The sequence below is a fragment of the Triticum urartu genome, chromosome 3A, assembly GCF_056163025.1.
Source record: "Triticum urartu cultivar PI428250 chromosome 3A, HENAU_Tu73, whole genome shotgun sequence".
NCBI lineage: Eukaryota > Viridiplantae > Streptophyta > Magnoliopsida > Poales > Poaceae > Triticum > Triticum urartu.
Genome location: NC_141875.1, coordinates 139,051,507 through 139,074,655, shown reverse-complemented (window position 1 = coordinate 139,074,655; position 23,149 = coordinate 139,051,507). Strand labels below are relative to the sequence as shown.

General features: G+C 45.7%; 1 long non-coding RNA gene and 1 pseudogene across 1 annotated transcript; one reads left to right on the top strand and one right to left on the bottom strand.

Moving 5' to 3' along the window:
• Positions 1-6: 6 nt before the first annotated feature.
• LOC147978957 (uncharacterized) lies at positions 7-5,978 on the bottom strand (annotated as a pseudogene).
• A 16,244-nt stretch (positions 5,979-22,222) lies between these two features.
• On the top strand, positions 22,223-22,845 carry LOC147978956 (uncharacterized). Its single transcript, XR_015599656.1, has 2 exons — positions 22,223-22,402; positions 22,582-22,845. It is a non-coding gene; the product is annotated as an uncharacterized LOC147978956 (long non-coding RNA).
• The last annotated feature ends 304 nt before the right edge of the window (positions 22,846-23,149 follow it).

Here is a 23,149-nt window from a genome sequence, read left to right as displayed (position 1 = left end):
ACACATCTATATATGTGCAAAAAAACAGGGAGGAAGAGGGGGGCGGTGCCGGCTCTGACCAAAGGGATGAGAGGTGCGGCATGGTCGGGGTAGGGGCACGGCGCGCGTCGGGGTAGAGGCGACGGCGGCGTGGTCGGGGAAGGCAGATTCAACGGCGGCGTGGTCAGGGCAGGGCGAGGCAGAGTCGATGGCGGCGCGGGGCAGCTGGGGCGACAACGACGTGGTCGGGGCAGGGGCGCGCGATGTGGTCGGGGCGGGCCGCCGGCGGCGTGCTTGGGGCAGGGCGGCGACTGCGTCGACGAGGCAGCAGAGGGCGGCGACGGCGTCGATGGGGCGAGCTCGATCGGGCAGCCTGGCGGCGGCGGCGGGCGGGGAACTGATGCAGATGAATCTGAAAAACGCCAAGTGCTTTCTTATATACTGGGAGCATTGGTCCCGGTTCGTGGCACCAACTGGGACCAATGCCACCCTTTAGTCCCGGTTGGTGGCACCAACCAGGACGAAAGGCCTCTTTTCAGTAGCCCAAAGGGCGGGAAGCAGAGGCCTTTGGTCCCGGTTGGTGGCACCAACCGGGACTAAAGGGGGGTATTGGTCCCGGTTTGTGCCACCAACCGGGACTAAAGGCAGCCTTTCGTCCCGGTTCGAGCCACGAACTGGGACCAATGGCCTTGTGCTAGAACTAGCACGGTGCGGTGGGATGTTTAGTCCCACCTCGCTAGCCGAGAGGCTTTGACAGTGGTTTATAAGCGCTGCTGCGTTGACCACTTCGAGCTCCTCTCAAATGCAGGCTTACGGGCCTCAAGTCACTTTATCTGCATGTGGGCCTACTCGGCCTCCTGCGGGCCTGAATCCTGGCCCATGGTAGGGTTTCTAGTCGTATTCAGGCCATGGGGGCCCAGTAGGTGGCACTTTTTTTGTTGCTTTATTTATTTTATTTTGTTTCTACTTACAACAAAATACTCAATGTTGCTATTTTTATTTATTTTTCAGTTTTTTTGTTTTGTTTTTTGCATTATTTATTTTCTTTTGTTTCTTGCTTTATTTTTTAATTGTTTTTGCTTTTAGGTCAGAAAAATTCTAAACTTTCTCTTAGTGCCATTAGTTTTCAAATTTGAATAGTTAAATTTGAATTCTTTGAAATTTGTGTGAATCACAAGTTTGTGATTAACTTAACTATAAAAACAGTTTTTTCCATTTTTTGTTTTGTCTTTTGCATTATTTATTTTCTTTTGTTTTTTGCTTTTTTAAATTCTTTTTGCTTTTAGGTCAGCAAAATAATAAACTTTCTATTAGTGCCATTAGTTTTAGAAAAATTATAAACTTTCTGTTAGTGCCATTAGTTTTCAAATTTAAATTGTTTGAAATTTGTGTGAATCACAAGTTTGTCATTAACTTTACTATAAAAATAGTTCTTCCAGTTTTTTGTTTTGTTTTTTGCATTATTTATTTTCTTTTGTTTTTTGCTTTAATTTTTAATTCTTTTTGCTTTTTGGTTAGCAAAATTATAAACTTTCTGTTAGTGCCATTAGTTTTAGAAAAATTATGAACTTTCTGTTAGTGCCATTAGTTTTCAAATTTGAATAGTTAAAATTTGAATTCTTTAAAATTTGTGTGAATCACAAGTTTGTGATTAACTTACTAAAAAATGAGCATAGATGCGCTTATAGAGAAAATTCAACCTAAATTCATAGTAATTTGTATGAATTTCAGAGAAATTCACTCTGAATTTAGGTTAAACTTTTCTCTATAAGGGCATCTATTTTCACTTTGAGAGGAGCTCAACAAGGCAGAGAGGGAAGGGCTTATAAACCGGTGTGAGCCCCCTACGGTTGGCGAGGTGGGACTAAACTCTGCCTGCAATGGGGACCAACCCTTTAGTCCCGGTTTGTGGCACAAACAGAGACTAATGGTCATGGTCCAGGGGCGAGGAGCATTGGTACCGGTTGGTGCCACGAACCGGGACCAATGCCCCCTTTAGTCCCGGTTGGTGGTACCAACCAGGACCAAAGGCCTTGTGCTGCCCCGCGTCAAAAGTTTAGTACCACCTCGCTAGCCAAGAGAGCTCGAGAGTGGTTTATAAGCGCTGCTGCGCCCATCCTCTCGAGCTCCTCTCAATTGTAGGCTTTCGGGCCTAACCATACGCTGTGTGCCTGTGGGCCTACTAGGCCACATGCGGGCCTGAATCCTGGCCCATGGTAGGGTTTCTAGTCGTATTCAGGCCATGGGGGCCCAGTAGGTGGCACTTTTTTTGTTTTCTTTGTTGCTTTATTTATTTTATTTTGTTTCTACTTACAACAAAATACTTATTGTTTTTATTTTAATTTATTTTATTAAAGTTTATTTTTACTTATTTTTCTTTTAGGTCACAAAAATTATAAACTTTCTGTTAGTGCCTTTAGTTTTCAAATTTGAATAGTTAAAATTTGAATTCTTTGATATTTGTGTGAATCAGAAGTTTGTGATTAACTTTACTATAAAAATAGTTTTTTTCCAGTTTTTTTGTTTTGTTTTTGCATTATTTATTTTCTTTTATTTATTGCTTTATTTTTTAATACTTTTTGATTTTAGGTCAGATAAATTATAAACTTTCTGTTAGTGCCATTAGTTTTAGAAAAATTATGAACTTTCTATTAGTGCCATTAGTTATCAAATTTAACTAGTTAAAATTTGAATTCTTTGAAATTTGTGTGAATCACAAGTTTGTGATTAACTTTACTATAAAAATAGTTTTTTTTCCAGTTTTTTTGTTTTGTTTTTTGCATTATTTATTTTCTTTTGTTTTTTGCTTTATTTTTTAATTCTTTTTGCTTTTAGGTTAGAAAAATTATAAGCTTTCTGTTAGTGCCATTAGTTTTAGAAAAATTATAAACTTTCGGTTAGTGCCATTAGTTTTCAAATTTGAATAGTTAAAATTTGAATAATGGTATTACGAGGGCCGAACCATAAGACATTAAAGCATTTCAAATGAACTCTGAAAAAGTTGAAAGTTGGCATGGTATCATAATTTCACCCACATAGCATGTGCATGTACAAAACGGACAATGGTATCATAGTCGTCTGTTACAAAGTTGGCACGGTATCATCATAATAGTTGCGGGAGAAAGTCTTCACTTTTTCTTTTCTTATGTCATTTGCTTATTGCGTCGTAACCATGGATAATCTTCATCATTTATCAGGATGCTTGGGTCAGCCTTGACTTTGAAGGGAGGAATTTCATGAAACTATTCATAATCTTCAGACATGTATGTCTTGCCCTCCACTCCCACGATGTCCCTTTTTCCTGAAAGAACTATGTGGCGCTTTGGCTCATCGTATGATGTATTCGCTTCCTTATCTTTTCTTTTTCTCGGTTTGGTAGACATGTCCTTCACATAGATAACCTGTGCCACATCATTGGCTAGAACGAACGGTTCGTCAGTGTACCCAATATTTTTCAGATCCACTGTTATCATTCCGTACTATGGGCCTACCTGTACCCCGCCTCCTGTTAGATTGACCCATTTGCACTTAAACAAAGGGACCTTAAAATCATGTCTGTAGTCAAGTTCCCATATGTCCACTATGTAACCATAATATGTGTCCTTTCCCCTCTCGGTTGCTGCATCAAAGCGGACACCGCTGTTTTGGTTGGTGCTCTTTTGATATTGGGCGATCGTGTAAAATGTATTCCCATTTATCTCGTATCCTTTGTAAGTCAATACAGTCAAAGATGGTCCCCTGGACAACAAGTATAGCTCATCACAAACAGTGTTGTCACCTCTGAGATGTGTTTCCAACCAACTGCTGAAATTCCTGATGTGTTCACATGTAATCCACTCGTCGCACTGCTCCGGGTGTTTGGAGCGCAGACTATTCTTGTGTTCATCGACATACGGGGTCACCAAGGTAGAGTTCTGTAGGACTGTGTAGTGTGCTTGAGACCAAGAATATCCGTCCCTGCATATTATTGAGGCCCCTCCCAGCCTGCCTTTTCCAGTCAGTCTCCCCTCATGCCGCGATTTAGGGAGACCTATCTTCTTAAGGCCAGGAATGAAGTCAACACAAAACCCAATGGCATCCTCTGTTTGATGGCCCATGGAGATGCTTCCTTCTGGCCTAGCGCGGTTACGGACATATTTCTTTAGGACTCCCATCAACCTCTCAAAGGGGAACATATTGTGTAGAAATACGGGCCCCAGAATGACAATCTCGACGACTAGAGGAACTAGGAGGTGCGTCATTATATTGAAGAAGGATGGTGGGAACACCAACTCAAAACTGACAAGACATTGTGCCACATCACTCCTTAGCCTTGGTACAATTTCTGGATCGATCACCTTCTGAGAGATTGCATTGAGGAATGCACATAGCTTCACAATGGCTAATCGGATGTTTCCCGATAGAAGCCCCCTCAATGCAACCGAAAGCAATTGCGTCATAATCACGTGGCAGTCATGAGACTTTAGGTTCTGGAACTTTTTCTCTGGCATATTTATTATTCCCTTTATATTCGACGAGAAGCCAGTCATGACCTTCATACTGAGCAGGCATTCAAAGAAGATTTCTTTCTCTTCTTTCGTAAGAGCGTAGCTGGCGGGACCTTTATACTGCTTCGGAGGCATGCCATCTTTTTCGTGCAAACGTTGCAGGTCCTCCCGTGCCTCAGGTGTATCTTTTTTCTTCCCATACATGCCCAAGAAGCCTAGCAGGTTCACGCCAAGGTTCTTCGTCACGTGCATCATGTCGATTGAAGAGCAGACCTCTAGGTCTTTCCAGTAGGGTAGGTCCCAAAATATAGATTTCTTCTTCCACATGGGTGCGTGTCCCTTAGTGTCATGCGGAACAGCTAGTCCGCCGGGACCCTTTCCAAAGATTACGTGTAAATCATTGACCATAGCAAGTACGTGATCACCGGTACGCATGGCGGGCTTCTTCCAGTGATCTGCCTCGCCTTTGAAATGCTTGCCCTTCTTTCGACATTGATGGTTGGTCGGAACAAATCGACGATGGCCTAGGTACACATTCTTCCTGCATTTGTCCAGGTATATACTTTCAGTTTCTTCTAAATAGTGCATGCATGTGTGGTATCCCTTGTTTGTCTGTCCTGAAAGGTTACTGAGAGAGGGCCAATCGTTGATGGTTACAAACAGCAACGCGTGCAGGTTAAATTCCTCCTGTTTGTGCTCATCCCACGTACGTACACCATTTCCATTCCACAGCTATAAAAGTTCTTCAACTAATGGCCTTAGCAACACATCAATGTCGTTGCCGGGTTGGTTAGGGCTTTGGATGAGAATTGGCATCATAATGAACTTCCGCTTCATGCACATCCAAGGAGGAAGGTTATACATACATAGAGTCACGGGCCAGGTGCTGTGATTGCTGCTCTGCTCCCCGAAAGGATTAATGCCATCCGCGCTTAAACCAAACCATACGTTCCTTGGGTCACTTGCAAACTCAGGCCAGTACTTTCTCTCGATTTTTCTCCACTGTGACCCGTCGGCGGGTGCTCTCAACTTCCCGTCTTTCTTACGGTCCTCACTGTGCCATCGCATCAACTTGGCATGCTCTTCGTTTCTGAACAGATGTTTCAACTGTGGTATTATAGGAGCATACCACATCACCTTCGCAGGGACCCTCTTCCTGGGGGGCTCACCGTTAACATCACCAGGGTCATCTCGTCTGATCTTATACCACAATGCACCACATACCATGCATGCGTTCAGACCCTTGTACGCACCGCAGTAGAGGATGCAGTCATTAGGGCATGCATGTATCTTCTGCACCTCCAATCCTAGAGGGCATACGACCTTCTTTGTTGCGTATGTACTGTCGGGCAATTCGTTGTCCTTTGGAAGCTTCTTCTTCAATATTTTCAGTAGCTTCTCAAATCCTTTGTCAGGCACAACATTCTCTGCAGGCAATTCTAGTACGGTACCGAGCTTTGTGTTGCCATCTTCGCAATTGGAGTACAGCCCTTTTTTGTGATCCTCTAACATGCGATCGAACTTCAGCTTCTCCTTTTGACTTTCGCATTGCGTCCTTGCATCGACAATGACCCAGCGGAGATCCTCATCATCGGGCACATCGTTTGGTTCCTCATGATCTTCAGCAGCTTCCCCCGTTGCAGCATCATTGGGCACATCGTCTGGTTCCTCTTGATCTTCAGCAGCTTCCCCCGTTGCAGCATCACCGTATTTAGGGGGCACATAGTTGTCATCGTCCTCTTCTTCTTCACCGTCTTCCATCATAACCCCTATTTCTCCGTGCCTCGTCCAAACATTATAGTGTGGCATGAAACCATTGTAAAGAAGGTGGGTGTGAAGGATTTTCCAGTCAGAGTAAGACATCGTATTCCCACATTTAGGGCATGGACAACACATAAAACCATTCTGCTTGTTTGCCTCAGCCACTTCGAGAAAATCATGCACGCCCTTAATGTACTCAGAGGTGTGTCTTTCACCGTACATCCATTGCCGGTTCATCTGCGTGCATTATATATAATTAAGTGTGTCAAAAACCATTACAGAACATCATGAATAGATAATTAAGTGACCAAATTAATAGAAGTTCATCATCACATTAAAACCAAAGTACATACATAGTTCTCATCTAACAACATATAGCTCTCCAGAGCATCTAATTAATTAAACCATACATTGAAACTATGTAAAACATTTCAATGCGAAAACAAATGCAACCAAGGTAACAATTGATCCAATGCCATAATGATACCAAGCCTTGGTATGAATGGCATATTTTCTAATCTTTCTCATCTTCAACCGCATTGCATCCATCTTGATCTTGTGATCATCGATGACATCCGCAACATGCAACTCCAATATCATCTTCTCCTCCTCAATTTTTTTATTTTTTCTTCAAGTAATTGTTTTCTTCTTCAACTAAATTTAACCTCTCGACAACAGGGTTGGTTGGAATTTTCGGTTCAACTACCTCCTAGATAAATAAAATCTATGTCACGTTGGTCGGCATAATTCTCATAAACAATAAATGAACCAAATAGTTATAAAAAGATAATATATACCACATCCGAATCATAGCCAGGACGAGGGCCGACGGGGCCGGATACCAAAACCATGGCACTATATAATAACAAGCAATAATAAAAGTAAGAAAATTAGACAAGTATCTATCTAAAGTAAGAATTTTTTTCTTTCAGAAAGAAGATAAGAACAAGAGGCTCACCATGGTGGTGCCGGCAACGAGATCGGTGCGGGCGATCGACGGCGGTGAAGACGGGAATGGGACGTGACGGGTCGCTAAACCTAGACAAATCTCGAGGAAAATGGAGCTTTGAGGTCGAGCTTCGAGAGGAGAAAGCTTAACTAGTGTGGCTCGGGTATTTCATCGAACACCTCATGTGCATAGGAGGTGAGCTAGAGCACCACAAAGCCCTCCCCTTGCCGGCCAGAGAAAAACAGAGCACTGGGGTGCTCTGCTCGTGGGCGAGGGGTATATATAGGCACCTCATTGGTCCCGGTTCGTGGCATGAACCGGTACCAAAGGGAAGCCTGTGGTCCTGGTTCAAGCCACCAATCGGGACCAATGGTGGTGGGCCAGGAGCGAGGCCCAATGGTCCCGGTTCGTCCCACCAACCGGGACCAAAGGGGCCAGACGAACCGGGACCAATGCCCCCACGAGGCCCGCCAGGCCCCTAGCCTCACGAACCGGGACCAATGCCCCCATGGGTCCCGGTTCTGGACTGAACCGGGACTAATGGGCTGACCCGGCCTGAACCAAAGCCCTCTTTTCTACTAGTGCGAGAGGGGTGAATCATAAGTGGGAAGCTTGTCCAAGTAAGGACAACACCCAAGCACCGGTCCACGCACATATCAAATTATCAAGGTAATGAACGCGAATCATGTGAGCATGATGAAAACTGCTTGACAATAATTCCCATGTGTCCTCGGGAGCACTTTGCTCTATATAAGAATTTGTCCAGTCTTGTCCTTTGCTATAAAAAGGATTGGGCCACCTTTCTGCACCTTTGTTACACTTGTTACTTGTTACTCGTTACGAATTATCTTATCACACAACTATCTGTTACCGATAATTTCCGTGCTTGCAGATAATACCTTGCTGAAAACCGCTTCTCATTTCCTTCTGCTCCTCGTTGGGTTCGACACTCTTACTTATTGATAGGACTATGATAGATCCCCTATACTTGTCGGTCATTGATACGTCTCCAACGTATCAATAATTTTTGATTGTTCCATGCTATTATATTATCAATTTTGGATGTTTAATGGACTTTCATATGCTCTTTTATATTTTTTTGGACTAACCTATTAACCCGAGGCCCAATGCCAGTTTCTGTTTTTTTGCCTATTTTAGAGTTTCGCAGAAAAGGAATACCAAATAGAATCCAAACGGAATGAAACCTTCACGATGATCTTTCTTGGATCGAAAGCAATCCAGAAGACTTGGAGTTGAAGTCTGGAACTCCGTGAGGTGGCCACGAGGCAGGAGGGCGCGCCCAGGGGGTAGGCGTGCCCCCACCCTCGTGGGCCCCACATAGCTCCACCGATGTACTTCTTTCGCCTATATATACTGTTATACCCTATAAACATCAGGGGGAGCCACGAAACCACTTTTCCATCGCCGCAACCTTCTGTACCCGTGAGATCCCATATTGGGGCCTTTTCCGGTAATCTGCCGGAGAGGGAATCGATCATGGAGGGTGAGGGAGTCCTGGATTAGGGGGTGTCCGGATGGCCGGACTATACCTTCAGCCGGACTCCTAGACTATGAAGATACAAGATTGAAGACTTCGTCCCGTGTCCGGAAGGGACTTTCCTTGGCGTGGAAGGCAAGCTTGGCGATACGGATATGCAGATCTCCTACCATTGTAACCGACTTTTTGTAACCCTAACCCTCTCCGGTGTCTATATAAACTGGAGGGTTTTAGTCCGTAGGACAACATACACAACAACAATCATACCATAGGCTAGCTTCTAGGGTTTAGCCTCTCTGATCTCGTGGTAGATCTACTCTTGTACTACCCTTATCATCAATATTAATCAAGCAGGACGTAGGGTTTTACCTCCATCGAGAGGGCCCGAACCTGGGTAAAACTTCGTGTCCCTTGCCTCCTGTTACCATCCGGCCTAGACGCACAGTTCGGCACCCCCTACCCGAGATCCGCCGGTTTTGACACCGACATTGGTGCTTTCATTGAGAGTTCCTCTGTGTCGTCGCCTTCAGGCTCGATGGCTCCTATGATCATCAATAGTGATGTAGTCCAGGGTGAGACCTTCCTCCCCAGACAGATCTTCGTCTTCGGCGGCTTCGCACTGCGGGCCAATTCACTTGGCCATCTGGAGCAGATCGAAAGCTACGCCCCTGGCCGTCAGGTCAGATTTGGAAGTCTAAACTACACGGTTGACATCCGCGGGGACTTGATCTTCGACGGATTCGAGCCATTGCCGAGCGCGCCGCACTGTCATGACGAGCATGATATAGCTCTGCCGCCGAACAGTGCCCTGGAGGCCGCACCCGCATCGGCTTCGACCCTTAATTTGGAGCCAACTACGCGGATCGAGGATGGGTGGTTGGACGCCGCCTCGGGGGCTGTGATCCCAATGGTGATAGAGCCGAACACCAGCCCCGCACCCCACAAGACTCGTGACTCCAAGAAGCCGGATTCCTCTCCGGACTCCGAACCCTGCGCGCCACTGCTGATCGAATCCGATTGGGCGCCGATTATGGAGTTTACTGATGCGGACATCTTTCAGCACTCGCCTTTTGGCGATATTCTAAAGACACTGAAGTCTCTCTCTTTATTAGGAGAGCCCTGGCCAGACTACAGTCAGCAAGGTTGGGGTACGAATGATGAAGAAATTCAAAGCCCACCCACCACCCACTTTGTAGCCACTATCGATGATTTAACTGACATGCTCGACTTTGACTCCGAAGACATCGACGGTATGGACGCCGATGAAGGAGACGATGAAGAACCAGCGCCTATTAGGCCCTGGAAAACCACCTCTTCATATGACATATGCATGGTGGACACCCCAAAAGAAGGAGATGGTGATGGAACAGCGGAGGATGACCCCTCCAAGAAACAGCCTAAGCCCCGGCGTCAGCGGCGCCGATCAAAATCCCGCCAAAACAAATACGGTGATTCCGGCATTGGAGATAATAATACTCCGGAGAGTGCCGAAGAAAACCCCCTCCAGCAAGACTTAGCACAGGAGGGGAGAAACCAGCCCTCATGAGAGAGCGGCAGACAGAGAGGTCGAGGACGATAATTATATGCCTCCCTCCGAAGATGAGGCAAGCCTCGACGACGACGAATTTGTCGTGCCAGAGGATCCCGTCGAACAAGAGCGTTTTCAACGCAGGCTTATGGCCATGGCAAGAAGCCTCAAGAAAAAACAGCAACAACTTAGAGCTGATCAAGATTTTCTAGTCGACAGATGGACTGAAGTCCTTGCGGCCGAAGAGCATAAACTCGAACGCCCCTCCAAGAGCTATCCAAAGCGCAGGTTGCTACCCCGGCTAGAGGAGGAAGCACTTAAACCTGCATCACCTGCACTCGATACGGCCGATCGGCCACCTCGTGGCCGCGACAGAGAGGCCTCTCGGCCCTCCACTCAAGCCGCACCCCGTACCAAGCACGGGAAAATGTGCCGGACCTGCAAGATATGTTGGAGGACAAGGCAAGGCAAACAAGATCAATCTATGGATTGCAATGGTGCCCCACGGCTCGAGACGGTAACCGTCACGCCGGCCATATATTCGGCAGGGCCGAACACAGTAAACAATGCTCATTGGAGCTACGTCATGATATAGCCCAGTATAGAGGCGCCGCACACCCACTATGCTTCATAGACGAAATAATGGATCATCAAATCCCCGAGGGTTTCAAACCCATAAACATCGAATCATATGATGGCACAACAGATCCTGCGGTATGGATCGAGGATTATCTCCTTCATATCCACATGGCCTGCGGCGATGATTTCCACACCATCAAATACCTCCCACTCAAGCTTAAAGGACCAGCTCGGCATTGGCTAAACAGCTTACCAACAGGATCAATCAGTTGTTGGGAGGACCTGGAAGCCGCATTCCTTGACAATTTCCAGGGCACTTATGTGCGACCCCCAGACACCGATGACCTAAGTCACGTAATTCAGCAGCCAGAGGAATCGGCCAGGCCATTCTGGACACGGTTCCTAACAAAGAAAAATCAAATAGTCGACTGTTCGGACGCTGAGGCCCTAGAAGCCTTCAAGCACAATATCCGTGATGAGTGGCTTGCCCGGCACCTTGGAAAGGAAAAGCCGAAATCTATGGCAGCACTCACGACACTCATGACCCGCTTTTGCGCGGGAGAAGACAGCTGGCTCGCTCGTAGCAACAATATGACCAAGAACCCTGGTAATTCGGATACCAGGGACAGCAGTGGCAGGTCGCGTCACAACAAGCAGAAGTGCCGCATTAACGGCTACAATGCTGAGGATACAATAGTTAATGCTGGATTCAGAGGCTCTAAATCCGGTCAGCGGAAAAAGCCATTCAAAACAAATCCTAGGGGCCCGTCCAGTTTGGACCGAATACTCGACCGCTTGTGCCAGATACATGGCACCCCCGAAAAACCAGCCAATCACACCAACAGGGATTGTTGGGTGTTCAAGCAGGCAGGCAAGTTAAATGCCGAGAATACAGACAAGGGGCTGCATAGCGATGACAACGAAGAGCCCCGGCTGCCGAACAATAGTGGGCAGAAGGGTTTTCCCCCACAAGTGCGGACGGTGAATATGATATACGCAACCCACATCCCCAAGAGGGAGCGGAAGCGCGTGTTAAGGGACGTATACGCGATAGAGCCAGTCGCCCCAAAGTTCAACCCATGGTCCTCCTGCCCGATCACCTTTGATTGAAGGGACCATCCCACTAGCACCCGTCATGGCGGATTCGCCGCATTGGTTCTAGACCCAATTATTGACGGATTTCATCTCACTAGAGTCCTTATGGATGGCGGCAGTAGCCTGAACCTGCTTTACCAGGATACAGTGCGGAAAATGGGCATCGATCCCTCGAGGATTAAGCCCACCAAAACGACCTTTAAAGGCGTAATACCAGGTGTCGAGGCCAACTGTACAGGCTCAGTCACACTTGAAGTGGTCTTCGGATCTCCGGATAATTTTCGAGGCGAGGAGTTAATCTTCGACATAGTCCCATTCCGCAGTGGCTATCACGCACTGCTCGGGCGAACCGCATTCGCCAAGTTCAACGCGGTACCGCACTATGCATACCTTAAGCTCAAGATGCCAGGCCCTCGAGGAGTAATTACGGTCAATGGAAACACCGAGCGCTCCCTTTGAACGGAGGAGCACACGGCGGCCCTTGCAGCGGAAGTACAAAGCAGCCTTTCCATGCAGTTCTCCAGTCCGGCCATTAAACGTCCGGACACCGTCAAGCGCGCTCGGAGTAATGCACAACAAGACCGCCTGGCACGTTCTGAGCAGGCGTAGCTATGCGGCCCCAACCCCAGCCCTCGCAAAAAGGCGACGCCAGTGCTTCACGTACATAACTACGCTCTAGAAACACCATGGGTACAGGGGGAGGGGCGCCATCACGGCACGCCCGAAACACAGCTTAAACCGCACCAGGGGCTGTCGATTTTTTAATTTTCTCTTACTTTCAGGACTCTACTCTTCGGAAGGCCTGTTCGGCACTTCAATTGCCGCACAAACGATGCAAGAACCAGGGAAGCAGACGAGCCATGCCGCATTACCGAACTCCCAGGTGGTCTCTATCACGAGCAGTATACCTGTTTCGCATACCATTCCGCAGCCTCCCCCTGGAACGGACATGTTAAATAGTCCAACCTTTTCCTTATCGCATTATTTGTATCGTTCTACTTTGATCGCAGCCCTTTTTAATAAACAATGCATAGCTTTTGTCTATTTTTGCATTACTCTTTTTTAATATAAATATATGTTCCTTAATGACATGTTGCACCCGTACACTTTGGTACGGCCAAAATACGCCAGGGGATTTAGTACCCCTCAATATGGTGTGAGAAGTCCGAACACTTTCACAAGTGCGGCACCCCAAACTTATAGCATTATATGCATCGGCTCCGAATCATGTCTTGGGTCAATAGTTGGGTTTGCCCCGCTCCTATGTTTTGGTGCCTTACGTTCCGCTATATCGGCTAAGGTAGCACTAGGAGAACCACTGCGATTGTGCCCCAGTTGAGCTGGGTCGAGCACCTCAGTGGAGAAAGCTAAAACTGACTGTCACGATGAAGCAAGAGCTGGTCGCTGTTCGAGAGGTTTTTTCGAGTCCCTAAAGACTTATGCTGCTTAGGGCAAGGATTAGGCTCTGTCCGGCCAAGGCGTGGATAGCGCCCCGAATTCGGTCTTCCGAATACTAGGGGCTTCGCCGAAATTTAAAATTATAGAATTCTATGGCTAAGTGAGAGTGTTCATGCATTATAGTCTGATTGCCTTGTTCGTTGGGCTAAGCGCCTCCCTCGAAGGACCCAAACATGGGAAAAAGAGCGCCCAGGTTTATCCCCGAACACCCCAGCACTAGCGGCACGGGGGCAGAAGCCGACGACTCGCCATCTCTCAGTATTTATAAATAGCCGCACAGAAGGTAATATTTTAAATTCCAACAGCATTGCTTAGCGCATATGAACAAGTTTTCAGCGCACAGGACAAAACGAGCGAGTTTTACTCAAAAAATACATCCTTGGAACATTCATCCGCCATAAGGCGGGCACCCTTCAGAACATCCTTATAATAATTCTCGGGCTTCCGATGCTCCTTCCCCGGCGGTGGCCCATCCTTCACAAGCTTCTCAGCATCCAGCTTGCCCCAGTGCACCTTAGCACGGGCAAGGGCCCTACGGGCACCCTCAATGCAGATGGAGCGCTTGATGACTTCGAGCCTTGGACAGGCCTCCACCAGCCGCCGCACCAGCCCAAAATAGCTCCCAGGCAGAGCCTCTCCAGGCCACAGCCGAACTATGAGGCCCTTCAAGGCATGTTCGGCCGCCTTGTGGAGCTCGACCAGTTGCTTCAGCTGGTCGCTCAGGGCACGGGGTGTCCGGCCTCAGCATACTGAGACCAGAACACCTTCTCTATCGAGTTTCCCTCCTCGGCTCGATAGAATGCGGCGGCATCGGACACACTCCGGGGAAGATCTGCAAACGCTTGTGGAGAGCTCCGTATTCGGGTAAGTAACAAGTAACTCACGTTTATGTGTTTGCTTTGCATAAAGAATGCCTTACCCGCCACTATCTTCTTCACCTCATCCAACTCCTGGAGGGTCTTCTGGGATTCGGCCTTGGCAGACTTGGCATTTTCAATAGCCGCCGCGAGCTCGGACGCTTGTGTCTTTGAGTCAAGCTCCAAACTCTCATGTTTTTTCATCAGAACCTGGAGCTCTTGTTGTACCTTGCCAACCTGGGCCTCGTACTTCTCCCGCTCGGTGCGCTCCGTGGTCGCCCTCTTCTCGGCCTCGACCAGCGCTTGCTTAAGGGTCGCCACCTCAGACGTGGCCCCTACAATAGCCACGATAATCCTGTCATTTTTTGCAATTGCACCTTTTTATATATATTTAAACAAGGTATTTCTTACCTTCATTGTCCTCGAGCTGCTTCTTGGCACGCCCGAGCTCTTGCTCAGACTGCTTGAGGCTCTTCTTTAGCGTGTCCACTTTCGCAGTCAGTGCGGCGGATGCCAGCAGGGAAGCCTGCATACGCATATTGACTCCTTTTTGTTAGACTCCTGCGAATTTTATTTGATCCTCTATTCGGCTTTTCTCCCCGAACCCAAACAGAGCATCAGGGGCTACAGTCTATGCGGTAATATTATTTACACATTCTTTACTTACCTCAAAGCCTGTTAAAAGGCTAGTACAAGCTTCAGTCAGTCCGCTCTTGGCGGACTGAACCTTCTGGACCACCGCACTCATAATGGTGCGGTGCTCCTCGTCGATGGAGGCGCCTTGGAGCGCCTCCAACAGATCGTCCGGCGCCTCCGGTTGGACAGGGGTCACCGGCACAGTGGGCTTGCTCCTCTTGGAAGGAGGTCGCCCGCCGGACTCCGGAACCTTTGAAGGTTCCGGAGCAGTGTCCGGCCTTGAGCCGGACTTAGAGCCCTAGGGGGTTTCATCCCCTTTACTCCTGGAGTCCGGGAGGTCGCCTTCCGGCGCCTCCAGGACCACCTCCTCCCGGCTTGGAGCCTGTTGGGACAGCATTTCGGTGTCGTCCGTAGGGCGGGGGGAGGAAGCCGTCGGAAGCAAGTTCACATCCGACGAGTCCAGTGAGCCGCTCGACAACGCGTCGAGCCGGTCTTTGGGTGGGCTGCATAAACATATTCGACATAAGGGAAAGCAGTGCAATAAAAGAATACTATGAATTACTCTGGTATCCGGATACTTACGATTTCGCCAGGGGCTTGGCCCTGAGCGGCCACTCCTCTCCGCCGTTGTCGGCATCGGTGGAGTAGTCCGGAGGAAGGGCTTTCCCCTTCTTGGACCCTCCGGCCTCCCAGAGAGGGTGGCCTTCCTTTTCTTCTCTCCTCCCGCTGGAGGGGGAGAGGTCTCTTCTCCTTCCTCCTCGTCTTCATGGGAGGAATGCGCCTCGGAGTCGTCTGATGATGAATCCGACACCTCCTGGTGCCGGGCACTCTTTCGAGTCCCCGTGGCCTTCTTCGTGGCCTTCTTATCCGGCCCCACATAGGGTGCCGGAACCAGCAGCTTCGCCAAGCGAGCATCGGCTGGGTCTTTGGGCGAAGGAGCAGGACAGTTGATCTGTCCGGACTGCTCCTGCCAAGCCTGTAAAAGGTAAGGGAGTTTAGATCCCGCATAGAGTCAAACTATGAAAAATTAATACCCTGTAAGAGGAACAAACAACTTACCGCGCTAGCATGATGTTGCGCGCTGAATCCGCGATCCTCGGTAGCGGATGCGGGAGCCTCGGCGCCCTTGAAAAGCACCTTCCAGGCATCTTCGTACGTCGTGTCGAAGAGCTTGCTCAGAGTTCGGTGCTGCGCCGGATTGAACTCCCATAGATTGAAGGCTCGTTGTTGACACGGGAGGATCAGGCGGATGAGCATAACCTTGACTACATTGACAATCTTGAGCTGCTTGTCCACCAGGGATTGGAGGCATGTTTGCAGTCCAGTCACCTCTCCTTTTCTGCCCCACGACAGGCCCGTCTCTATCCAGGACGTGAGCTGCGTTGGGGGTCCGGACCCCAACTCGGGGGCTGCGACCCACTCAGGGTCGCGCGGCTCGGTGATGTAAAACCACCCCGATTGCCACCCCTTCAGGGTCTCCACGTAGGAGCCCTCGAGCCATAAGACGTTGGGCATCCTGCCCACTATGGTGCCTCCGCACTCTGCCTGGTTGCCGCGCACCACCTTCGGCCTGACGTTGAAATTCTTGAGCCATAGGCCAAAATGTGGGTGGATGCAGAGGAAAGCCTTGCACACGACGATAAACGCCGAGATGTTGAGGACAAAGTTCTGGGCCAGATCGTGGAAATCCAGTCCATAGTAGAACATGAGCCCCCAGACAAATGGGTGAAGAGGGAAGCCCAGTCCGCGGAGGAAATGGGGGAGGAACACCACCCTCTCATGGGGCCTAGGGGTGGGGATGAGCTGCCCCTTTTTGGGAAGCCGGTACGCGATGTCGTTAGAAAAGTATCCGGCCTTCCTCAGTTTTTTGATGTGTCCCTCCGTGACGGAGGAGACCATCCACTTGCCTCCCGCTCCGGACATGGATGGAGAAGGTTGAGGTGGGGAGTGCGGACTTGGGCGCTGGAGCTCGAGTGCGCGAGAATGGATAGGCAAAGGAGGAAGAAGGCGTAGGTGAAAAGGTGGATCCTTATCCCCTTATATGGGTGGACGCAACTACGTGTCCCCACCAGCCTGGTAAAACTCGCTTATCTCCAAGCGCCGTAATCAATGGCGCGGTTGGGTTACCCATGCCCGTATTGATGAGAATCCCAGAATAAGGGGACACGATCTCTGCTTTATCAAGACGTGCCAAGGAAACCGCCTCGCATGAGGCGCTGAGGTGGGATAATAAAATGACTTGGATAAAGGCTTGGTCGTGGTGCGTCACACTACGGAATACGTCAGCAGATTAGATTTGTGTAAATATTATTCTCTCTATGGCAATATGTGGAAACTTATTTTGCAGAGCCGGACACTATCTTTGTGTTCAAAATCTTCTATGAAGTACTTGGAGGAGGAACCCGCCTTGCAATGCCGAAGACAATCTGCGCGCCGGACTCGTCGTCCTTGAAGCCTGGTTCAGGGGCTACTGAGGGAGTCCTGGATTAGGGGGTGTCCGGATGGCCGGACTATACCTTCAGCCGGACTCCTGGACTATGAATATACAAGATTGAAGACTTCGTCCCGTGTCCGGAATGGACTTTCCTTGGCGTGGAAGGCAAGCTTGGTGATACGGATATGCAGATCTCCTACCATTGTAACCGACTTTGTGTAACCCTAACCCTCTCCGGTGTCTATATAAACCGGAGGGTTTTAGTCCGTAGGACAACATACAAAACAACAATCATACCATAGGCTAGCTTCTAGGGTTTAGCCTCTCTGATCTCGTGGTAGATCTACTCTTGTACTACCCATATCATCAATATTAATCAAGCAGGACGTAGGGTTTTACCTCCATCAAGAGGGCCCGAACCTGGGTAAAACTTCGTGTCCCTTCCCTCCTGTTACCATCCGGCCTAGACGCACAGTTCGGGACCCCCTAACCGAGATCCGCCGGTTTTGACACCGACAGAGGGCTTCTTCATCAACACGATAGCCTCTCTGATGAAGCGTGAGTTGTTTACCATAGACCTTCGGGTCCATAGTTATTAGCTAGATGGCTTCTTCTCTCTCTTTGATCATCAATACAAAGTTCACCTTGATGTTCTTGGAGATCTATTCGATGTAATACTCTTTTGTGATGTGTTTGCCGAGATCCGATGAATTGTGGATTAATGAACTTGATTATCTACAAATATTATTTGGTTATTCTCTGAATTATTATATGCATGATTTGATATCTTTGCAAGTCTCTTAAAATTATCGATTTAGTTTGTCCTACTAGATTGATCTTTCTTGAAATGGGAGAAGTTCTTAGCTTTGGGTTCAATCTTGTGGTATCCTTTCCCAGTGATAGTAGGGGCAGAAAGGCACGTATTGTCTTGTTGCCATCGAGGATAAAAAGATGGGGTTTATATCATATTGCTTGAGTTTATCCCTCTACATCATGTCATCTTGCTTAAAGCGTTACTCTGTTCTTATGAACTTAATACTCTAGATGCATGCTAGATAGCGGTCGATGTGTGGAGTAATATTAGTAGATGCAGAATCGTTTTGGTCTACTTGACATGAACGCGATGCCTATATTCATGATCATTGCCTTTGATATCTTCATAACTATGCTCTTTTCTATCAATTGCTCGGTAGTAATTTGTTCACCCACCATAATACATGCTATCTTGAGAGAAGCCACTAGTGAAACTTATGGCCCCTGGGTCTCTTTCTTATTATTTTGCATCTCTTTTATTTACATCACATCACTTTACTATATTGCAATCTTTACTTTCCAATCTATACAACAAAAATACCAAAAATATTTATCTTACTATCTTTATCATATATCACTTTTGTGAGTGATCGTGAAGGGATTGACAACCCCTTTATCGCGTTGGTTGCAAGGTTCTTGATTGTTTGTGCAGGTACTAGGTCACTTGTGTGTTGTCTCCTACTGGATTGATACCTTGGTTCTCATAAACGGAGGGAAATACTTACGCTACTTTGCTGCATCACCCTTTCCTCTTCAAGGGAAAACCAATGCTTGCTCAAGAGGTAGCAAGAAGGATTTCTGGCGCCATTGCCGGGGAAATCTACGCCAAGTCAAGACATACCAAGTACCCATCATAAAAACTCTTCTCCCTCGCATTACATTATTTGCCATTTGCCTCTCGTTTTCCTCTCCTCCACTTCTAAAACGATTTTCGAAAACCTTTGCCTTTTATTCGCCCCTTTTCCGTTCATCTCTTTTTGCTTGCTTCTTGTGTGCTTGTCTGTTGGATTGATTGTTTGTCATGATGGATCAAGATAATACTAAATTGTGTGACTTTTCCAAAACCAACAACAATGATTTTATTACCACTCTATTGCTCCTACTACCGATGTTGAATCTTGTGAAATTAATACCGCCTTGTTGAATCTTGTTATGAAAGATCAATTTTTTGGCCTTCTTAGTGAAGATGTCGTTACCCATCTAAACAACTTTGTTGATTTGTGTGATATGCAAAAGAAGATAGATGTGGATAATGATATTGTTAAGTTGAAGCTATTTTCGTTTTCGCTTAGAGATCGTGCTAAAACACGGTTCTCTTCTTTGCCTAAAAATAGTATTGATTCATGGAATAAGTGCAAAGATGCTTTTATCTCTAAGAATTTTCCTCCCGCCAAGATCATATCTCTTAGGAATGATATTATGAATTTTAAGCAACTTGATCATTAGCATGTTGCCCATGCTTGAGAGAGGATGAAATTAATGATATGTAATTGCCCTACACATGGTTTGAATTTGTGGATGATTATATGAAAATTTTATGCCGAATTGAATTTTGCTTCTAGAAATCTTTTAGATTCAGCTGCGGGAGGCACTTTTATGGAAATCACTTTAGGAGAAGCTACTGAACTCCAAGATAATATTATGGTTAATTATTCTCAATGGCACGCCGAAACATACACTAGTAGAAAAGTTCATGCGATTGAAGAGATTAATGTTTTGAGTGGAAAGATGGATGAACTTATGAAATTTTTTGCTAATAAAAGTGTTTATTTATATCCTAATGATATGCCTTTGTCCACTTTGATTGAGAATAATAATGAATCTATGGATGTGAATTTCATTGGTAGGAACAATTTTGGTAACAACGCGTATAGAGGGAATTTTAATTCTAGGCCGTTTCCTAGTAATTCCTCTAATAATTATGGTAATTGCTACAACAAATCTTATGGAAATTTTAATAAGATACCACCTGATTTTGAGACTAGTGTTAAAGAATTTATGAATTCGCAAAAGAATTTTAATGCTTTGGTTGAAGAAAAATTGCTTAAGATTGATGAATTGGCTAGGAACATGGATAGTATTTCTCTTGATGTTGATTCTTTGAAACTTAGATCTATTCCACCTAAGCATGACATCAATGAGTCTCTCAAAGCCATGAGAATTTCCATTGGTGAGTGCAAAGAAAGAACTGCTAGGATGCATGCTAAAAAAGATGCTTTGTGAAAGCGTGTTCTTCTAGTTTTCATGATAATAATGATGAAGATCTAAAAGTGCTCGATGTGACTCCTATTAAATCCTTGTTTTCCAATATGAATCTTGATAAAGATGGGACTGGAGATGAGTCAACTTTAGTTAAAAGGCGTCCCAATGATTCGGAGTTTTTAGATCTTGATGCAAAAATTAATAAAAGTGGGATTGAAGAGGTCAAAACTTTACACAGCAATGAACCCACTATTTTGGATTTCAAGGAATTTAATTATTACAGTTGCTCTTTGATAGATTGCATTTCCTTGTTGCAATCCGTATTAAATTCTCCTCATGCTTATAGTCAAAATAAAGCTTTTACTAAACATATCGTTGATGCTTTAAAGCATTCCCATGAAGAAAAGCTTGAACTTGAAGTTTCTGTCCCTAGAAAACTTTATGATGAGTGGGAACATACTATTAAAATTAAGATTAAAGATTATGAATGCTATGCGTTATGTGATTTGGGTGCTAGTGTTTCCCCGATTCCAAAAACTTTGTGTGACGTCCTAGGTTTCCGTGAATTTGATGATTGTTCTTTAAATTTGCATCTTGCGGATTCCACCCTTAAGAAACCTATGAGAAGGATTAATGATGTTCTTATTGTTGCAAATAGGAATTATGTGCCCGTAGATTTCATTGTTCTTGATATAGACTGCAATCCTACATGTCCTATTATTCTTGGTAGACCTTTCCTTAGAACGATTGGTGCAATTATTGACATGAAAGAAGGAAATATTAGATTCCAATTTACGTTAAGCAAAGGCATGGAACACTTTCCTAGGAAGAAAATTAAAGGGTCTGTCTAGGGCACATCTAGATGTTCTTTAAGTATTCCACATCTAAAAACTGATGTCATCATCCTGATATAGCGAGCGTACTCCTCCCCACGGTTGTCGTTGTTGTTTGTCGTTCTTTTGGGCTCGTTGCTTGTTTCGGGTTGACAACTGGGCTTCGTTTTCTGTTGTCCAAACAATTGGGCGGGCCCGGAAAACTTCATTGACTGCTCTTAAACTCTGCAGCCCAGCACGAAACAATCTGTAGCAGGCAAAATTAGAAAAAACAAGCGCCTCCACATCAACAGCTTGGATAAATCGAAACCTAATCTTATATTCCGGGATAAGATTAGGTTACTTCTATAGGTATTTCAAGCGCTACTAGTAGGCTTTATCCTAGTAGTGTTAGAGGCAAGACTAGCAACCTAATCTTACCATTTAACATTTGATAAGTGCATATGTGTTTTCCACCTAATCACATATTCCGGGATCATAGAAATTATAGCATATAATATAAACTCTTAATTATGAGATTAGAAATATAATAATGAAATAGTATTTCCTCCAGGGCATATTTCCTACAAACATATGGTAAAAATTATGTGGTTACTATCTGAGTATGTTAGAAATCCATATGAACATGTGCAAACAACTTCAATATGTAGAAATTAAATGTCTACATTATACACACCAATTTTGGTTGTTCATATCTTCTCTCAGAATGGCTTTCGTGCAGATAGAACCGCATGTCAATAGAATATGAGAATTGCAGCATGCGTGTAGAAGTTAAGTCTCTGCACTATTATACTCCATATATTTGGTGGTTCATATGTTCTTTTAGAACGGCTTTCATGCATATAGAGCCACATGTCGATAAAATATCAACATTGCAGCATGCATGTAGAAATTAAATGTCTACATTATTATACTCCAGAAATTTGGTGGTTTGTATGTTCTTTTAGAATGGCCTTCATGCATATAGGAGTTAAATGCCTACATTATTATACTCCACAAATTCGGTGGTTCGTATCTTCTTTCATAATGGCATCCATGCAGATACAGCCACATCTTCCAGGTAGAATATCAGAATTGCAACATGCATATCTTCTAGATAGGATCATACAATCATTTCTTTGACTTTTTAGGTCTAATCTTTCCAGGCTATAAGCTAGGGTGTAGCCTATTTTCATGTGCATCAATTTCATGCCCTCTTAGTTGCTTTTTGGATGTTCATTTGTGGAGACATGGGAGACGTCAAGCTGATAGGCTTGTTATGCCTGTTCCTGCTCATGCCAGTTTTAGTTGCTGGTAAGCATTGTCCGAAAATTTCATATGAATAACTAGGAACTTCCTCAAAGCTTTTTATACCTTTTTTAATCTTATGTGAAATTTGTACTCCATTCCACTACTTTTTATCTTGTTCCTTTGTGGAACATCATAGGATCTGAATTTCTTTTTGTACACAAAATTGTGTGGTTATTTTATAGGTTCGGAAGCAGAGATGATATGCGAGCGCTATAGTGTGACCTATTTTACTTTACTATGCACATATGATCGATGTGTTCATGCATGCCACAAGGAGCACAAGGAGAGCTTTCACAAAGCATTTTGTTTCAGATTCCCCAGAATTTGTATGTGCCGATGGAAGTGTTGAATAAGAAACATGTTGCAAGTATCATAGGGTGTGTGATGTAACAAGTAATAATGTTGTGTAGTGCGATGAATTAACAATGAGCACTGGAAGAAGTTGAGGATCTACCAAATATTCCTTAAACCATGGCTTACTTTTGTTCGACACGATAAGCCGATAAGAATGTATTGTCCGCGTTGATACTAAAATTCTTTCTGAAGTGATTCAAAAGAAAAATTTCTACGAAGTCGACCCAGTTAACCTAGCCCATTTAAGTAAGAGGAGGAGAAAATACTGTCTTTTGGTGTATGCACATGTTGTGGGGCCCAGTCAAGCCAGCCCAAGGCAGAAAATACAAAAAAAATTTGTTCCCATGAGGAATTAAACCGACTACCTCCTCATTAAGGTAAGTTTGTTACAGCCAA